Below are 9,089 nucleotides of genomic sequence, written 5' to 3' on the forward strand. Positions count from 1 at the left end.
TTAATGATGGGTTATTTATTTAATCAGAGGCTCCAACACTGCAGGATCCAATCACCTCTGAGGGGCCCAGAAGCCAGCAACACAGGTTATATTCACATAGCTCCTCAAAGGCTTCCAACAGGGACTGTAAGAATGTGCTAGAAATATCCAGGGGCGCCCAGGTGGTTGCCTATAGCTCACCCTCTGGAAAAGGGAAAAAGGAAAAAGCTGTTACGGCTGCCACATTCTCCCCCACCCCTGCCGTATCCTTTCTGCCCTCTTCCTCCAAAATGGCTTCACATGACCCCAACTCAAAACCACCCTGCAGCCCACATAGCAGAGGCAAACGTGCAAAACTCTCCTACTCCCAGGCCTCCAGCCCAGACAGTTTATGAGTTGGCAAACTGCTTGTTAGGATCTGAAGGATGGCGATGAGGTGAGAGGTAGCCTGCAGAGTCAGTTCAAACTGACAGGGTCTCCCTTTGGTCTTCGTGCCGTGAGGAAGGACTCAGAGTGACTGTTCCCAATACAGAGCAGGAGAGGGGTCTTGCCTCACCGAGCGAGTTGAGGCAGGGCTGGACAGGTGAGGACAGTAAGATTGTTGCCATTCTTCCAAGAGAAAGGTTGAAAACCAGAACTAGGTGAGGACAACCTTATGGGACCTTGTAGAACAAGTGACCAGGCGGTCTGCTTGCCTGGTGATGTGTGTGTTGGAACTCTATTCACTGTGACCCAAAGTTAAATGATCCCAAAGAATAAAGCTGCCTAGGGGTTTGGTTGATGTTTGGGGTGGTGGGACTGAATTTTTCATGCATTTATCCAGAGACTTCCGAGAGTTGGTAGCAAAATCAGAACTGTTCACCTTCCCAAATCTTCGGCTCCCTTCCCCTCCTCTCTCCCTCAAACAGGGACTGTCATTTAATTACACGTTTGGTTTGTGGATGTCACTGTGGAGCTATACCTGGAACACCCATCCTGAATCTGAACTCGTTTGTCATCTCCTGCTTGGACTTTGGTCTTAGACTCTTTGGGTGGGGTGGAATTAGACTTTTCTTGTAATTATTTTGAAAGCCTCACTGTATATTATAGAAATACTAGGGGGAAAAAAAAGACAAATTCCAATCCGTAGTCCTACTACTCAAGACAAATATTGTTACCCTTTGGGATGTATCTTTTGGTTCTTTTTGGTATAAATGTCCACATGCACATGCCTTTTTTTTTTTTTTACAAAAACTGGATCACATTGTACATACTCTTTAATAACTTACTTTTCAAACTGTGTGTTTATATGGTAGAATATGTAATGCAGACACAGGTACAAAACTCCAGAAGTACAAAAAGCTCTGTAGTGAGAAGTCAGTCTCCTTCCCACCCTGTCTGCCAGCATCTAGTTTCCTTCCAATCACTTGTATACCCTTCCAGAGACAGTGATGCATTTTCAAGTGTATGTATGTATTTTGTCACAAATGGTAACATATTGGACACACTTTTTTTGCACCTTGTGCTGCTTCACTTACTGTATCATGAACGTAATATTTTTGTGTGTGTCTCCCAAATTTTTTCAACAGCATCATGGACCCTCCTTTCCTAACCAGCCTCCTAATAGTGATTATTTCATTTGTTCCCAATCTTTATTGTCAATAATGTTGCAACAGATGTTCCTGTAGCTCAATTTTGCACATATCTATGACTATTTCCTTAGGAGAAAATCCAAGAAGGAAATTGTTTGGCTATCTTAAAGAATTTTCGTAATGTGGTGTCAACTGCCCTCCAGAAAGTTTGTACCAGAGCACTCTCCTATTTGCAGGCCTGAGAGTGCCCTGTTCCCTGTCCCTTACTAATCATGGGTATTACCTCTTATCAAATCTTTACCAATTTGATAAGAAAATTATAGTATATCAATGTTATATGGACTCGCACTTCTTTATTTGTGAGTAACATCTTCATATGCTTATTGACCATTTGTACTTCTTTGTGATTTTTCTATTTATTTGATATTGATATGTTTATTATCAGTATGTAATTTTATTAAGAGTATTATTTTTGTCAGGAAACATTGCAAATATGCTTTCCAAGTGCTTTGCTTTCAAATTTTGTTCATGGTGCTTTTTGACAGACATAAATTCTTAATTCTGCAATTAATTTGTTCCTCTGTTGCCAGCTCTTTCTGCCTACGGTTCACCCTCTCATTTTTATCAGCGTGACCCTTCTAACACACCGTCTGACTTTGTCTCTCCACAGCCTAAGAATCTTTAGTGGCTCCTCAACACTTTTAGGAGAAAGGCCAAATTCAGCATAACACACAAGGTCTTTAATGTGATTTCTCCGACTGACTCTTCGAGGCTCGGCTGCCGGTCTTCTCCCCAAGGCACCCTGCATTCCACTGTGGTACAGCTTCTTTTTTTTTTTTTTTTTTGATTATAAAAGTTTTATATTTTCATTGTAGAAATTTGGAAAATATATTTATATAACAACAAGAAAATGAAAACGAGCTAGTTGTCTAACCAGCAATAATCATTGTAACTACTTTCATTACATTTCGATCTTTTTATACACAAACACATAAGTATTTTTAAAGTGTGGCAGGGTTCTGCCATCCCTTTTTTTTTTTTGGTTTTGACCTAATGGTTTTTTTTTAACATTTTTTATTGATTTATAATCATTTTACAATGTTGTGTGGTACAGCTTCTTGTGATACCCTGACCCCATGCTTCTAGGTGTCTGGGCCTTTCCATGCTGTTCCCTCTGCCTCGCTGGCTGTGCCTCCTCCACCAACTCACTCTTTGCCTTGCTAACTCCTATAGGACTTGACCAAGGCATCACTGCTTGAAAGTTTTCCTTGATTCCTTAGTCTGCACTCTTAAGACCACATGAGCCTACCTCTGCCTAGCATTTGCTACAAATGGGAATTGGAGCTTCCAATCTGTGTTGGTCTGGCCCACTACCTGGCTGTTCCTCAAGGCAGGTACTGTGGTTTATTCATCTTCGCAGCTAGAATGCCCAGCATGAGGCCTGGCACATGGTAAGTGCTCAATAAATGTTGACATTGAACCTGAAATGAAGGATGGATTTGGTGGCAAATGTTACTTGAGGTAAGTGCAGGGCTGAACTGGATCTGTGCTTCTGAGAACTGAGGAAATCCTTGGAGACTTGGGTTAGGAGAGAAGCTATGTGCTTCAGTGCTGTGCTTTCCACAACAGCAGAATCGCTTGAAGCAGCTTTTTAAAAATACATACTCTCTGGCTCTGCCTTAGACCCACTGAATCGGACTCATGAGGATAATGCTCAAGACACTATTCGTTTCTTATCGTCCTGAAGTGGTTCTGCTGAGCAGCCAGGTTAAGGAGCCCCTTCGGAGGGAGACGGGCAGACAATCAGAACACCCAGCTCCACTGTTTTGTCAAACCATGTGATCTTTTGGCGTGGATCGATGGCGCTGTGTCTGAACACCAGCTTTGACATCTACCAGCTGTGTGACCTTGGGGCAGTTGCTTGACTTTTCTGATCCTCATTTTTCCTCACCTGTACATGGGATAATGTTAGATCCCTTAAAAGGGTGTTGGGAGGATTAAGAAATACCTGACTCCTAGCTCAGTCCCTGGCCCAGAGTAAGCATGGAATAAATATTCCTTTCCTTCCCCCACCCTCCTCAGCCTCAGTTTCCTCATTTATAGTGTGGCTACTAATGCCTGTTTGTTTATCTTCCACGTTTCCGTACTGCGCTAGAAGAAAGGGAGCTCCTAGCAGGCCCCCGGACTACTCTCTCATCAAATAGGACAAGTACTTGGGGTTAGGAGAGCCAAGGAACCCTCATACTGCACCATGTGCCTTCTCCAAGCATGTCAGATACTCCACAGCAACCGACTGGAGTAATTTTTATGGTTTTTAGAACTGAGTGTCTTCTAGTCACGAGCAAAGATCAGCACGGTTTTGTTGCCGCAGTTCCACGCAGAGGCCAGCGGCTTCTGGGCTGCAAGGAGAAGGCATCGTCAGGAAAGAGCGGAGCCGTGGCCCTTTCCTTCCAGTGCCCTGGAATCCTCATCACACGCCTCAGAGCAGGAAAGACAACACTGGCTGGGAGGCCAAAATAGCTGATCATAGCTGCTTTGATTAAGATGCCCCTGCATCCCACTCCCAGTGCCTGCCCCCTCTCTCCCCACCAGCCCAGCGCAGGCAGCACAGACAGGGAAAATGCATTCGGTCCATCAGGCATGACAGAGTTCAAATTACCAAGTCAGCATGAAAAGTCCCATTATAAATGGACTGAAATTGGATTCTATTAAAAACCACACTCAGCGAGGCCCTTGGCTATTAATATTTGCTAAGACATGGAGGAGAGGGAGAAGGCAGAGGCCCCTGCAAAAGGCTGGGAATCTCAGCTGTTCTGTTGAATTGCTTTTCTGGAAGCAAGCCCACAACTGAAAGCCAGATTCGCCCTGTCTTCAACATCTCACAGAATATTAGGGCTGGAAAGAATCTTAAAGCTCAATAGTTCAGTCTCTCATCTGACAGATGAGGGATCAAGCGCAGAGAAGGTAAGTGACTTATTCAAGGTCACACAGCTAGTAAGTAACAAAGACAGAACTAGCACTCACGTCAGTTTTCTAACAACACACTTAATATTCCGTCCAGTCAGCCAAACTACATTTCCAAAGCATCTTTCTTTCTTCCTTCCTTTCCTTTTTCTTTCTTTCTTTTCTTTTTCTTTCTTTCTTTCTTTCTTTCTTTCTTTCTTTCTTTCTTTCTTTCTTTCTTTCTTTCTTTCTTTCTTTCTTTCTTTCTTTCTTCCTTCCTTCCTTCCTTCCTTCCTTCCTTTCTTCCTTTCTTTCTTTTCTTTCTTTTTCTTTCTCTTTCTTTCTTTCTTTCTTTCTTTCTTTCTTTCTTTCTTCCTTCCTTCCTTCCTTCCTTTCTTTGTTTCTTTCTTTTCTTTCTTTCTTTGTTTCTTTCTTTTCTTTCTTTTTCTTTCTTTCTCTTTCTTTTCTTTCTTTTTCTTTCTTTCTCTTTCTTTCTTCCTTTCTTTCTTTCTTTTCTTTCTCTTTCTTTCTTTCTTTTCTTTTCTTTCTCTTTCTTTCTTTTCTTTCTCTTTCTTTCTTTCTTTTCTTTCTTTCTTTCTTTCTTTCTTTCTTTCTTTCTTTCTTTCTTTCTTTCTTTCTTTCTTTCTTCCTTCCTTCCTTCCTTCCTTCCTTTCTTTCTTTCTTTCTTTCTTTTCCTTCCTTCCTTCCTTCCTTCCTTCCTTCCTTCCTTCCTTCCTTCCTTCCTTTCTTTTAACGTAATGCTGTAAAATTACTCTCTTCTAAAGAAAGAAGGAACTAGTACTTGGCATATCATTCGTTCCCTCACTCAGTATGTGTCATTCCAGTCGCTTCAGCAGAGGCGATTAACAAGGTATTGTCTCTGCTTGAGAAACTTCCAATCTATGGGGAGGAAGGAAAAGTAAACAGGCGACCTCCAATGTGTGTAACAGATGTTACAGAAACACCAAGGGTGCACAGAAAAGGGGCATCTACGGCAATCCTGGAGGATCAGGGAAGAGTCTCCCGAGGGAGCACCAGATCGAGGAGCAGGTGTGCTGAGAGAGGAGTCAACTTCTCATAATCCGGTGTGTGATTTACACTGACAGCACATCTCCATGTGAAGTAGTCACATGTCAGTTGCTCAACAGTCCCACGTGGCTAGTGGCTACTCTGCTGGACAGTGACGTTCTAGACCTTCAAGGACCATCCTGTGGGTACTAAGCCGTCACCAGATTGGCACGGCTTTCCTGGTTATTATAATCCTGCTGATTCATGGAGTTTCCATGTCCCCAACCCCAGACCCTTCCCTGGCTGCTGCCAGAGAGCCGACGCAGAGGGGCAAGGATTGCAGCGCACTAGGAGAGGGAGCAGCAGGGGAGAAGAGGGCTCAGCCTTCTGCTCCCTGGGCCTCTCCCTCTGGCCCCACTCTGGCTCACACACCTTTTGTAATGTGGGCCAAGTCAGAGTTCAACTTCAGACTTTAACACTTACTAGTTACGTGTCTCATTTCTGAAACTAAAGACAATAATAGTACTAGTCTCATAGTTTTTGTGAAGTTTAAATGCAGTAATGCGTGTAAACTGCTTTGGATGGTGTCTGGTACAAAGAAAGCATTCTTCAGCACCAGCTAATGATTTAATAATAATAATAGTAATAAGATGAGGAGGAGGAAGGAGGAGCAGAGGAACATTATCATTCTTAATTTTGTCTGCAGGTTTTAGCAGAGTGCCTGGCGCGTAATAGATACTCAGGAAAGCATAAGCTTTCTACCCTGGAAGCTTATAAGATCCCCAACTAGTTTCTCTAGTTTCTGCCTGATTGCTTCCAGGAAGTCCCATATCAAATACCCCCCATTCCACTTTTAGGTAGTTCTACTTGTTAGAATCCACTTTCTTATGTTGGGCAAGAACCTATAAAATGCACAAATCTTGAATCTTACCAAGTAAGCAAACTGATAGGTCTTAATAGCAAGTACTCTCCTGCAACCAACACAACAATCATAATATAGAGTATTGCTCTCACCCTAGAAAGTTCTCTCATGTCCCTTTCCAGTCAATCTCCTCCCTGAAACCCAGAAGTAACCACTATTCTGAGTTCTAGCCCCATAGATTAATTCTGCCAAAACAAAAATTGTTTTTGAAGTTCATGTAAATGGAATAATATACTATTGTCACGTTGTACTTTTATCTAAATACAGAATTTTATTCGTTTAAGATTGAATCATATTGATTTCAGCCTTTCCTTACAGCTTGTGAGCATTTCATCTTGATCACATCACCCCTATCTGTGAATTTCTCCAACTTTGTGCCATCTACAGATTTGACAAAAATTCTTTCTGTCCATCATGCAACATAAAACAGGAACAAAGCTGGAGTCCAGCAGTACGTAGCTAGAAACCTCCCCTCAATTTGGAGGCTTAGGAGATGGGAAGCCTTGTAGGAGTGCTGGCCATACACGGCCCCGGGAGATGCTCCATGTTGATGGGGAGGACGGAGTTCTGCCTGGAACTCACTGAAGAGGGAGGTGGTGACAGGACAGCCTGGTGGCACTGTGTGCTGGGGAGAGGGCAGGGCTGCAGAGCAGGGTCTGAGAGGCACATGCGTAGAAATGAGTGCTGATCTGGAGGGAGGAAAATAGGGGAGAACCGAGGGCCCATCAATCACCCATAGAACAAGGGCCGTGAAAGTTTCCAAGATCATCTCAGGAGTCCTGAATGAAGGTTATTGTTTGGTCTGGTTTTATGTTTTCTTTGTTTTTATAAGTCCTCCATGGAGTCTGGCAGCTTATAAGGAAAATTATTTTCCTAGACTTAGAATCGACTAAAATTGTTAAAACCCTGGAGGGCTCTCCACTCACTTCCCCAGCTTCAAATCAGTGAAGCTCTGGGTACAGGCTGAGCACAGGCTGACAGGTGGGGCCGGGGGAAAGGATGTTTGTTTGGGACTTGTTGGTTCTTTTTATCTTTCTGATAAAGTAAAGCTCACTTTTATCAAAATGTTCCTTAAATTTCTACTTCTGTGTCTTTGACACACATATGAGCTTAGAAATGTGGAAAAGCATAAGACCACTGACGGAGGAAATCCAAACCTCCATCTGCAGCCATGGGCTTCGGGACGCTGAGCCTGTGGGAGCCTCATTTACCCCGCCCTCCTCTATACCTGGGTGAAGGTGAGTCAGAATCCTGCTTTTTAGAAGCTACAGATGGTGGGGTCCTGGAAACTGCATTTTTTAGAAACTAAAATTCTAATACTGGCTCCCATATATTTGGGACTTTACAAATTATTGTGAAGTCTCTTACAGTCTACATAGTAGTCTATAAATATATATAATATATTATATATCACTTATAATATATGATAATACATGATAAAATATATAATTATACATATTATATATTACATTAATATGTAATATATTATATTGTATATTACATTATATATTATAAATTTATATAAACATATATAAATATAAATAGTTTATAAACTATGTGATAGAATATCCTAGCTGACACCAAACAGAATTGGTCCTTTCTGGTCCATGTATTTATTTCATTTATTAGCATGAACCAACATGTATATTGGTCAAAGGTGGGGAAAGGTTTTTCTCCCCCAGAGCTTTAGAGAAGATGGAGGGATAGACAAAGACAGTGGGGACAGAGTGTCTGACTGTCAGGTAGGGTTACTAGTTCATGTAGACTGACATTTGATGGAAACTTCTATGATAAGGAAATGAAGAGATTAAAAAGGCAGGCCCGTGCCCCACTGGGCACATAATTTAGCATAAGCAAAGTACTGGCAGCTCATTCCCAGTGAATCAAAATGTGAAACCTTTGAGCATGAGGTAACTTAGGGCTCTTAGGCACCAGCAGAGCCATCACTGAACTTGTAGAAGGTCTAAGTTCTTTTCCTTCTTCCATCCTCCTGCTCCTTGCAACCACAGCTACATTTTGAGTCACCAGCTGTCCTAGCCTCATCTAATCTTACACCTGCCCAGCCACTTCTGGTTAAAAGAACCCAAGTTGAAGAACGTTAGTTGAAGCATGTTCTGAGATCCAGAAAAAGGAAGAATAAAACAGAAGAGGAACGGGAGCAGAGAAACTGTTTGATAAGCTAAAACTCCCTTTGTCAATCATGGTGCTCCCTTTGCAGTTGAGAAACTGAGGCACAGAGCACCGTGCCAGCAAGAGCATCACTAGCCTGGTCTTTAGTCCTTCGGGGATTCACTGCACAGAGGCCTCAGAGTCTCTCCTCAGGATTGCTGGAGGTTGTTTGAATTGTTTTCCTGCACACCCTGGCAGGTGGCAATAGAGGAATTTTGAATAAGACTATTAATAGAAGTTATGCATTAGGGAATGTCTAGTGAATCCACCAATAGAGAAATTATGTCTGGTGATTAAAGAAAAAAACCTCGTACTGAATATTGCTGATGTTAAATTATATATATATTTATATATATACATACATACATATATTTATACACAGACACATATATATGCCAAGGCCAGGGATGTTTGATATGGGAAAAGCATATTGGTGATGTGCTTCCCCCTCACTACTGGTCTGTATACAAAGACTTTATCCAAAGATGAGCCCACTA

The 9,089-nt window shown here is 42.2% G+C and overlaps 1 long non-coding RNA gene across 1 annotated transcript; it reads right to left on the reverse strand.

The window, feature by feature from the left end:
• On the reverse strand, positions 1–5,126 carry LOC116280997 (uncharacterized). The gene is made up of 3 exons (XR_012073727.1): positions 4,575–5,126; positions 3,801–3,949; positions 1–183 (listed from the first exon to the last, which is right to left on the reverse strand). It is a non-coding gene; the product is annotated as an uncharacterized lncRNA (long non-coding RNA).
• Between the last annotated feature and the right edge of the window lie 3,963 nt (positions 5,127–9,089).

This window comes from Vicugna pacos, chromosome 6 (assembly GCF_048564905.1).
Source record: "Vicugna pacos chromosome 6, VicPac4, whole genome shotgun sequence".
Classification (NCBI taxonomy): domain Eukaryota; kingdom Metazoa; phylum Chordata; class Mammalia; order Artiodactyla; family Camelidae; genus Vicugna; species Vicugna pacos.